Source organism: Pseudochaenichthys georgianus, unplaced genomic scaffold (assembly GCF_902827115.2).
Source record: "Pseudochaenichthys georgianus unplaced genomic scaffold, fPseGeo1.2 scaffold_481_arrow_ctg1, whole genome shotgun sequence".
Taxonomy (NCBI): Eukaryota; Metazoa; Chordata; class Actinopteri; order Perciformes; family Channichthyidae; genus Pseudochaenichthys; species Pseudochaenichthys georgianus.
Window position 1 is genome coordinate 112,560 of NW_027263045.1, and position 11,839 is coordinate 124,398.

Consider the following 11,839-nt stretch of genomic DNA (forward strand, 5'->3'; position numbering starts at 1 on the left):
TATGCATCAATAATTACAACAGAGTATTTCTAAATATAAGTTGTAAAAATACTTATATGTATTTAATATTAACCCTTTGGAGTCGACCGTCACGCCGGCGTGATCAGATCACATGACCTGTTCAAGCCGGTGCCGCATAAAAACAACAGTCCGGACAACATTGCCGTGTGTTTCTGTCGAAAGTACTGGCTGGAAACTATATCCCAGTCTTTGTTTCATGCAAAAAGACCCAGTAAACACGGAGATACTGTGATATAAAGTTAATACAGATATATTTCAGAAGTATGAATAATGGAAGCACATATTTTAATATCTTCGCCGTATTTTATCATTTTACGAAACGGAAAATACTGGAAACTGTAGATCCTGCTCAACAGGATGTATATGTGTATTTCTGTCGAAAGTACTGGCTTGAAACTATATGCCAGTCTTTGTTTCATGCAAAAATACCCAATAAATACGGACATATGATGATATAAAGTTAATACACATATATTTCAGAAGTATGAATAATGGAAGCACATATTTTAATATCTTCGCCGTATTTTATCATTTTACGAAACGGAAAATACTGGAAACTGTAGATTCTGCTCAACAGGATGTATGTACCAGGGAGGGGGTGAGGTAATCAGTTAAATGGAGTGATACGAAACGAGACAAAAAGAGACGAAGAGGGACGGCGGGAACCGAAGAGAGACGGCGGGAAATGGAGAGAGACCAAGATATACGAAGACAGGCGGCGGGAGACGAAGAGAGGCTGCGGGAGACTGCGATTGAAATAAAGTGACAGACAAACATTGAGAATTTAGATATAGTTAGATAGATTTTGAGTTTTGAAGACTCAACTATGATGAAGAGAACTCTGAACGTGAGTCAAGCTTTAAGCTTGTTTTTTGACATGGAGGAGGAGGAATCTGTGATGTTGCCCTCTGTGTCGTAGTTGACAGAAACCGCTTTGAAGCATGGCACAGATAAAGACAGAAAAAACAGATTGTTGTACATAATGTGTATATATATATATATATATTTGTATTATATTTATAATAACACTTTTGCCTTATCAGAATGAAATCCCATGCTACCTCAATCAAACTTTCACATTATCATAGTCACATCCCATGTATATATTTCCAGCTTTTAAATGGTTTCGTTGTGTATGTTTGTGTTATGAAAAATAAAATAATTTTCAAAATCTGTTTTTACGTTTTTTTTTGTGATTTTGGGTCCAACATGTTCATATAGTAGAAGATCACTGCTCTAAACAAAGTCAAAAATCCTACATCCAAACAAAATAAATATAATGAATTATGATGAATACGTTAAGTCTTGTTCATTGTTTTTCACTTTTATTAAATGTTTGATATTTCCGGTGGAAATGGTGGACTATCGGACATTCAAAATGCAGCATATTTTCACTCTTACACACATATATTCTCATTTTACATACATACATTTTCACTCTTACACACGGATATTCTCCTTTTGCTCTCATGCGAAATCTACTAAAACAGAGTATGTCATGTATATTTAGTTTTCGTTGATGAGACGAGACGGACTAAGGTGTTAATGGTGGACTATCGGACATTCAAAATGCAGCATATTTCCCCCAAGTGTCTGTCAAAATGCATTTTACGTTTCTAACTTGCAATATCATTATTTCCGCTCTCTTCACTCCAGAAGAGCGATCTCCCTCTCTCTCTCTCTCTCTCTCTCTCTCTCTGTGCGGGGGATCACAGGAGGGGGGAGAGCTGTGGAATGTGACTCCACACATTCCGATGGCCAATTAGTTTTAAACAAAGGGTCCCCAACATACATAGGACACATGGGGGGTTGGTTGACTCGGTTTGCATTCATAAAGAATGCACAAACGTGTTTATCGTTAATGTCAGATATGTACTAAGTAAATAGCCTACATTAGTTCCTGCTCAAGATTAGATTCAACTTTATTGTTATTGCACAGATTACAGGTAGGCCTACTGAGACAACGAAATGCAGTTTAGCTTCTAACCAGGTGCAACAAGCAGTAAAGTGAAAAGTAATGTTCACAATCTACAGAATAAAATATACAATGAATTGAATGATGAATAAACAGTGAGGGGTATGAATACACTAGATATCAGCCTGTGAGCAGTATGAACAGTGTGTTAATCGTTTATGTCAGATATGTACTAAGTAAATAGCCTACATTAATTTCATGATGGATTAAAGCACATTTATTTCGTTAAAAATAAACAAAATGATTAAATGTAGGGTGAATTGTCCTAATGTGGAATTTTTTTGCATTTCAGACTTCGGGAATATATTGCGTCATGAAGCCGATACAATAAATCAAAATCCAGTAACATTCTGAAATCCCCAGGATGTGTCCTAATCAAACCAAAAGAGAACATGCAGATATTAAACTCATAAAAGAAATGGTAGACATATTAGTACTCTTAGTGCCAAGTTGTCTCAGACAATCTGTTTTCCTAATGTGGGACAGTTCTGTGCAAAATGTGGGACACTGAAAAGTCTATATTAAAAAGCCTCAGTCACCTTCATTCATGTAATAAAAAAATCTCAGGCCAGTAACACTCAAAGCTACAGTAAATATGCAATACCATGCTATGTTACTATTTATAATGTTATTGTTGTTACAACAGAAGATGTTTTTATTTAAATTGAAGTTACATGCATCAATCTGGTGCACTGAGGGCAAAATTAGTAGATTTGTGGATACAGCTCTCAACACTCATTTGAAACAGAACTGTTCTTACAATGTGTGTTGGAAGGTATTAAATTACTATGCATATTTTATTGTGTAAACACACAGCTGATCACCTGAGAGCTGCCGTTTCATTCAGAGTGTTTAAAAAAAACGACGGTCTGATTTCAACAACTCAATGTGTGATTATTATAGCAGTAATATTGGACACTAATAATACAGTAAACTATGAACACTGTACATATTATTGTTTGCCCGTGGGATTAGGGTGATCGGTAGTGAGAGCCGCTGCATTTTCCTCCGGTCGGATGGAATTAATTAATTTCAACTCGCAAACATATGATACATTAAATGAATGCGAGGATGACGATCGAACATCGTTTGTTTGACCCTGGATGCATTTCCTGATCTAAAAACATAGCGATGGTTTTGTACTTACGCCAACGTGAATTAAACATTATTTTGTTAAATAAAAACATGGTGATGTTTTGTAAATGATTACATGTCTCTTACTTAGCACAGAATATGATCCTATCCGTGACATATATGGATCTTAACAAATATCCGCTATATCAGATACCTGTAGATCAGCTGTTTATTTCACATGAGTTTCAGTGTGGCAGCTTTTCACGGCTCCCCCTGGTGGATCCATGATCCATTGCAGCTGGTTTCATTATAATTAAATGTATTTATCAAGGGGGCGTTTCAAGTCCTGCGGGGGGGTTTTCCTTTTGAGCACGGGCCCACCACGTGCCGATCACGGACCCGCACGGGTAGGCATCTGAAACGAAGCGCTACATCTGTAGAGACACTACATACTGCTATACACCTGAACATCAGCAGGAGAGGACTCTTTAAAATAGAGATACTACATACTGATATACACCTGAACATCAGCAGGAGAGGACCCTTTCAAGTAGAGACATTACACACTGATATACATCTGTACATCAACAGGAGAGGACTCTTTAAAGTACAGACATAATTAGCATTATGTCTGTACAGATGGTGTGTGTGTGTGTGTGTGTGTGTGTGTATGTGTATGTGTGTGTGTGTGTGTGTGTGTGTGTGTGTGTGTGTGTGTGTGTGTGTGTGTGTGTGTCTGTGTCTGTGTCTGGGGCTATAAAGGAACTACAGCACGGTCACATGACTTCACTTCACCACCGCTAAGCTAAAGGTGGCTAATGTTGGGCTATAAAGGAACTACAGCACGGTCACATGACTTCACGTCGCCACCGCTAAGCTAAAGGAGGCTAATGTTGGGCTATAAAGGAACTACCACACGATCACATGATTTTAGGTCACCACCGCTAAGCTAAAGGAGGCTAATGTTGGGCTATAAAGGAACTACAACACGGTCACATGACTTCACGTCACCACCGCTAAGCTAAAGGAGGCTAATGTTGGGCTATAAAGGAACTACAACACGGTCACATGACTTTAGGTCACCACCGCTAAGCTAAAGGTGGCTAATGTTGGGCTACGAAGGAACTACAACATGATCACATGACTTCACAAACAGGAAGTGCTGAAATTATGACTCACTTCTAGGTTTTAGGACTCATTCCTGCACAACTTTATAAATATACACGTTTACATTTCGCCAGAAAAACCACCAGATGCACCACTTCACTAAATAAAAGCAGAACTGTCCTTCTCTTAGAACTTAATTCAGTGGAAACAAAAGATAAGCACATGATCCGAGTGTAGAGGATCTGACAGTACGCACTGTGCGTCTGCCAGCAACACATAATAACATCAGTCATATCTGAAGGTAAACAAGCATCAAGCAAACGGTTTAATTTCCTGAGCAGCTCGGAAAGTAAAAGGTCAAATAACCAAGAATGAAGAGTGTTTTGTTGGCTGTGAACAGATGAATTACAGGAGGTAGAGGAACAATATTTCTGTATGAAAAGGCACATTCTCTTTCCACTACAGGCCTTTTTGTTCACCGCCTGAAACAGTTTTCCTACCTCTCTCTTCCACAGATGACCGAGGCGTTAAACAGACTCTCCATTTTCTCACACAGCTCGCTTTCTGGGTCCAAATCATCCAGACATGTGATCAGCTTATTGATCCAATGGCGCATAACCAGTTTTTTGCTGCTCTGCGTCTGAGAGGCGTCGCTGGAGAAGCTTTCAGATCGAACGCGACCAAATGAGCCAAAAAAACTACATCCATCCAGACTTAAAAAATATGTATTTTTTTACGTCTGGGTCTTGTTGAAGTGGACAAATGGACGAAAGGAAGTATTTTCAAGTAGATTCATAATTGCTGGAAGCCTGCCACAAAAAAAAACTCCAAAATGTGACTATTGTTACGTCCAGGCCTAGGGAAACCTAGGCGCAACACAAAGTGTGCACTCTCTGGCAATAAGTACTTTCAATACGCAGAGAGATCAGGGAGCAGATATAAGATGGTAGTTTATCCAACATGGCTTTGTAAATGAAAAAGTACCAGTGACTGAGCCTCCGTACAGTAAGTGAAGGCAAAACCTAGACAAACTAATAAAATGCATCTAAATTTGTTTGTCAGTCTGTAAAACACACAAGCACCAAGTAATCACCATTTCCTTTGTTCAGACCTGGAGGCCATCTTGTCCCAGTGCTCAAAGAGGGAGCACGCCTCCAAAGTACTCCTTATATGTGCCACATGAGTAGGCGGAGTCTTGGACGCGATTGGTCAGGGAAATGTGTGATTTTATGAGTGTCAATTAAGTTAAAAACTATCCGTTTTAAGCAGACCTTGTTGTTGTTTAAGATATCATATTTATAGCGATGCAATAATGAATTTACTTAAGCCTTTAGGGTTGTATTAAAGGTAGACAACAGTGTTTAATTTTGTATTTAAGCCTTCACTCTGCTTTTAGAACCATGACCTGATTGGCCAGGTTGGAGTGGGAAGGCGGGCCGTCTCCTATAAATGTGGTTGGGAAGAGAGGGGAAGGGGATTCGTTTTTGTTCCTTGCTGGTGAATGCAGCACCAGGCATGCAGTTTGTGTTTCTGTGGAATAATGTGGAAGGCTAAGAATAAAACGCCTGTTTATTTTTGCAAGAAAACCCTCTCTCCACGTATCGTTCTTTCACCTGCACCTCACATCGTAACAATTGGTGGCAGTGGTGGGATATTTAAACGCCTGTGAGGAGTCTTAGAGGACAGTGACTAAATGAAAGGTGGACGTGGAAGAGGTCGTCAGGCAAGGGCCACATCCTTGCCAGACATGGAGGAAGAAAAAAGACGAGGGACAACGGAAGAAGGGTCTCCACGTGAGGGAGCTGTGGCAGCTGAAAGTGAAGAAGATGAAGAAGAGCTGGTGGTTCGGCCCAAAGTGTTTACAGCCCATACTGGGGGTGAGGAACTCGCTACAGTAAGCTTCATGGAAGAAATTAGAGAGTTTGTGCACAGGTCTAAGCAGACTGAGGCAATACTTTTTGAACAGATGAAACAATTAAGAAGTGACATGGTTTCAAAGTCAAGGCAGGACTCAGAAGTATACTATGACCCTGTTCAACAGCATCCCTATGCAATGCGTGCTGATAATCCAAGGCTACAAGCTGAAGCCTCGACACACCTGCTAAAAGGTGAGCCACATGGAAAATTCAAGCCACTTCAAACTAGCAGGCCTGCTTCCTTATCCGATTGGCCTGTCCAGCCTCTGCAGAATATTGATCCACCAATCCGGACAGCAAGGCCCTATGTAAGTGAGCCAAGAGTACCTGACTTCAAAGAAGGTGAAGACCCAGAAAGTTTTTTTGTTCGGTTTGAACGGATGGCCAGAACTTGGGGGTGGCAGCCATTTGAATGGGCCGCCAGAGTAGTAACCTTGTTGACAGGAAGAGCTCTTGAGGCCTATGCTGGAATGGATGAGGAACAGTCAGAGTCATATGAAGCAGTTAAAGCAGCAGTGTTAATGAAGTTTAATGTTACTGAAGAGACTTACAGACAGCGGTTCCGGAGCACCCTTTTGCCAGTGGGAGAGACTGTAAGAGAAACCTACAACCGTATTAAGGGGCTTTACAAAAGATGGATGAGACCGAACAGCCGTACTAAGGAGGAGATTGGAGAGACTATCGTTTTGGAGCAGTACCTCCGTGTGCTTCAACCAGACATCCGCACCTGGGTCAAGGAGCACAATCCCCAGACTGGGGAGGAAGCGGCAGATCTGGCAGAACGGTATGCAGCGGCCCACAGGGAACCTTCAAATAAAAGAGTGACTGTTGGGAAGCCAAGGTTTGGGGAGAGCAAACCTCACACTTGGCCAACTGTTGAGAGGGTGGACACTGGGGTTGGTAAGAAACCTGCATATCCAAACTTAAAAACGAACTTTATATGTTACAACTGTCAGCAACCTGGTCACAAGGCTTCATTGTGTCCATTAAGAAAGTCTAAGTCGGTTGAGATGTGTTCAGTACCTCGTGCAGAAAGTGTGGACCATGCTAATGTTACTGATAGTGGAATTGTTCCACATAGACATGTAGTAGATGTCACTGTAAATGGTCAAACAGTGAAAGCCCTAGCTGACACTGGTAGTTCACAAACCTTGGTGAAGTCCAGCTTACTTAGCAATGCAATAGCTGATTTTGATGGCAGGATAAATATCACATGTGTTCATGGTTGTAAAAAAGATTACCCAACTGCAGATGTTATCATTGAGGTGGAAGGGCAATCCTTTATGCTAACTGTTGGTGTGCTAGAGCACCTAGCTTATGACGTGATCCTTGGAGATGATTTGCCAATCTTGGACCACTTGGTACAGCAAAACTCACTAGCGTACTCCTATGTAGCTACGCGCTCTATGACTAAGGGGTTAGAACCTTTACCAGATGCAGATGATAGTTTGTGTGAAGGGGGTGATAAGCTTAAGAAAACAAGGCGACAGCGCCGTCAAGAGAAAAACAGAAATCACGATAAGGCTAAATGCCCTGAGCTTACTCTTCCTGTAACTCCCCTGATAGAGCCTCAATGGCAAATCCCAGATAACTTCCGAGAGAGTCAGGAGAATGACCCATCTCTTAAACCTCTATTTTCAAAAGCATGCAAAGTAGATGGGGAGGAAGATGCAAATGCAGGGCGGCTGAAAAATCTAATTGGGGATCCCTTCATCATAAAAGATAACCTTTTGTATTTGGCAGACATAGAGAAACCTAGGCTAGTCATTCCTAAAGAGTTTCGCCAAGTAATCTTGCATGTGGGTCATACTGTGCCATGGGCTGGGCATCTGGGGCAGGCAAAAACGTATGACCGCATTGCTCAGCGTTTCTATTGGCCAGGATTATACAGAGAGGTAATTGATTACTGTAAAACATGCCATGAGTGTCAGGTAGTGGCTCCTACCAAACTTTCAAACAGAGCCCCTCTACAACCATTACCAATAATGAGTGTACCTTATGAAAGAATAGCCATGGATATAATTGGTCCTCTGCCAAAAAGTAGCAAGGGTCACAGGTTTGCCCTGGTTATTTGTGACTACGCCACCAGATATCCAGATGTCTATCCATTGCGTTCCATTCAGGTCAAACATATAGTGCAGTGTTTAGTAGAGCTATTCTCTAGAGTGGGCATCCCTAAAGAGATCTTAACAGATCAAGGTACCAACTGTATGTCCCATCTGATGAAGTCACTGTACTCGCAACTTGGGGTTAAAGGGATCAGAACAAGTCCATACCACCCTGAAACTGATGGTCTGGTAGAACGTTTTAATGGTACACTGAAACAAATGTTGAGAAAATGTATTGATGATACTGGCAAAGATTGGGATAAATGGTTGCCATTCCTTTTGTTTGCATACAGAGAAGTGCCACAGGCTTCAACTGGTTTCTCCCCTTTTGAGTTGTTATATGGCAGACAGGTCAGAGGCCCTTTGGACGTGCTGAAAGAGAACTGGGTGGCTGGTGAGGCAGTGGCAACAACAACCAACAGCATCATCTCTTACATTCTGCAGATGAGAGACAAACTGGACAGTTACAGAGAAACGGTCAAAGAACACATGCATGAAGCTCAACATAAGCAGAAGGTGTGGTACGACAAACGTGCTCGAGAAAGAGAGCTGAAAGCTGGCCAGAAAGTCTTGATACTGCTCCCTACAGGGCCAAGTAAGTTACTAGCCAAGTGGCAAGGCCCTTATACAGTAACCCGAAAGGCAGGCCCTGTGACCTATGAAATTCTCTGTCCTGATAAAAGAAAGTGCAAACAGTTGTTGCATGTAAATCTTTTAAAAGAGTATTATGACAAGAAAAACCAGAAGGCAGGTAGAGAACATGTTCTGATGATCCAAGATGTCCAGCTGGAAGAAGAGGATGCGTTGGAAACAGAGGAGGCTGACATGGTGCCGCACAGAGAGAAGTGTAAACCCCAGGCCCCTCCGGAGCATCTGAGTTTGGATCAGGGGCAGCAACTGGGTGAGCTTAAACAATCTTTCCCAGCATTGTTCTCAGAAAAACCTGGACGCACTGATGTGATAAAGCATAACATTATATTGAAGGACACTAAACCTGTTCGCCTGAGGCCTTACAGGATTCCTGAAAGAATGATGGAACCACTGAGGAAGGAGGTGGAGTTGATGTTGGACATGGGAGTCATTGAACCATCTAGAAGTGAGTGGTCAAATCCTATAGTGCTTGTTCCTAAGAAAAACACCACTGAACCTCGATTCTGCTCGGACATGAGGAAGCTGAACAGCATTTCCTGTTTTGATTCATACCCAATGCCGCGTATTGACGAGCTACTGGAGAAGTTGGGGAAAGCTAAGTACATCACAGCTTTAGACCTCTGTAAAGGTTACTGGCAGGTGCCTCTTGAGCCAGCCTGCAAAGAGTATACAGCTTTTCAGATTCCAGGAATGGGTTTGTTTCATTACACTGTACTACCCTTTGGTCTTCATGGAGCGCCTGCAACCTTTCAAAGATTAATGGACATTGTTCTTAATGATTGTACCAGGTTTGCAGCAGCCTACCTAGATGATGTGGTAATCTACAGTGAATCCTGGGCAGAACATCTGCAGCATCTTAAAGCTGTGTTGGGCAAGATACAGGGAGCCGGGCTGACCCTGAATGCCAACAAGTGTTCCTGGGCTCAAGAGGAGGTGAAATACCTTGGATACCTGGTTGGACGTGGGCAAGTACGACCACAAGTGGAGAAGGTAAAGGCCATACAGGTAATACCCAGACCCCAGACAAAGAAGCAAGTGAGGTCCTTTTTAGGCCTGGTGGGGTGGTACAGAAGATTTATTCCCCACTTTGCTACATTAGCTGCCCCACTTACTGATCTAACAAAAAAATCTCCCACTAAAGTGGTGTGGAATGATGAGTGTGAAAATGCCTTCCAGGCATTAAAGAGGCAGATCTGTCAAGCTCCTGTGTTGCAGAGCCCGGACTTCACAAAACAATTTCTTGTGCAAGTTGATGCCTCTGGTGTTGGACTAGGAGCAGTGCTAGCCCAAGGGCCTGGCGAAGAGAAGCCTATACTGTTCCTGAGTAAGAAACTGTTTGACCGGGAAAAAAAGTACTCTACGGTGGAAAGAGAGGGACTGGCTATAAAGTGGGCTATAGATTCATTGAGGTATTACCTTCTTGGAAGAGAGTTTGTGTTGCAGACAGACCACAGACCTTTGAAGTGGATGCAATCTAAGCAGCATCAGAATGCAAGGATTCTACGTTGGTGCCTAGCCCTCCAGCCATACCAGTTCACCATACAGTATTGTCCCGGTAAGAACAATCTTATCGCTGACTATCTTTCTCATTTGCCTGACCTGTGCAAGCCAGAGGGGGAGGAGGTGTGAAATGTGAGGAAGCGCACACACTCCCTCACTAACATGTTGGTCTTAACTATTTGTTTGTTAAGAAAGGTAGTACATGTTTGTTCTGAGTTGCCTTTATTTCAGTTAAAGTTATAAAAACAGTTTACATAGACAAACTAATAAAATGCATCTAAATTTGTTTGTCAGTCTGTAAAACACACAAGCACCAAGTAATCACCATTTCCTTTGTTCAGACCTGGAGGCCATCTTGTCCCAGTGCTCAAAGAGGGAGCACGCCTCCAAAGTACTCCTTATATGTGCCACATGAGTAGGCGGAGTCTTGGACGCGATTGGTCAGGGAAATGTGTGATTTTATGAGTGTCAATTAAGTTAAAAACTATCCGTTTTACGCAGACCTTGTTGTTGTTTAAGATATCATATTTATAGCGATGCAATAATGAATTTACTTAAGCCTTTAGGGTTTTATTAAAGGTAGACAACAGTGTTTAATTTTGTATTTAAGCCTTCACTCTGCTTTTAGAACCATGACCTGATTGGCCAGGTTGGAGTGGGAAGGCGGGCCGTCTCCTATAAATGTGGTTGGGAAGAGAGGGGAAGGGGATTCGTTTTTGTTCCTTGCTGGTGAATGCAGCACCAGGCATGCAGTTTGTGTTTCTGTGGAATAATGTGGAAGGCTAAGAATAAAACGCCTGTTTATTTTTGCAAGAAAACCCTCTCTCCACGTATCGTTCTTTCACCTGCACCTCACATCGTAACAACCGCCTTGGTATACAGCAGGGGTACTCAAATACAAATCTTAAAGGTCCAAAATAAATGTTTCAATAAGACAAAGGTCCGTTTATTACGGTCATTCAAACTTTTAAACAATTGCAACAAGATTCTTAACACGAGGTTGCAAAAACAAAAATAATCTGTATGCAGCAGTTTTCATTGTTGTGTCTGTGCTTGACCCCTCAGAGTCACAGTGTAAGAGCTGCAGTTATGAATAAAGGCAGCTGCACTCTTTTTCATTCAGCATTCCCATTATTGCTTTATAAATGTCTTCCCCCCTTGTGTGTCCACTGAGGTTCGTCAGGCCCAACACATCTTCAACAAACTCCCCCTTTGCCTCATCATAAAAACTCACAAACACCAGCAACTGAGCAATGTCAGTGGTGTCAGTGCACTCATGCATTACCAGGGTTTCCCACACATAGACTATACTTGGGCGGGCCGCCCAGGTATATTAACGGCCGCCCAAGTATATTTCGCGACCCATTTAGGTTTTTGTTTTTTTTATAATTTTTTAATAATTTTTTTTTTATAATTTTTTTTTTTATTCGTCCGTGACCACGACGCCGATTAACTTGTGGACAATGATCCCTCGCTCCCTTGCACTG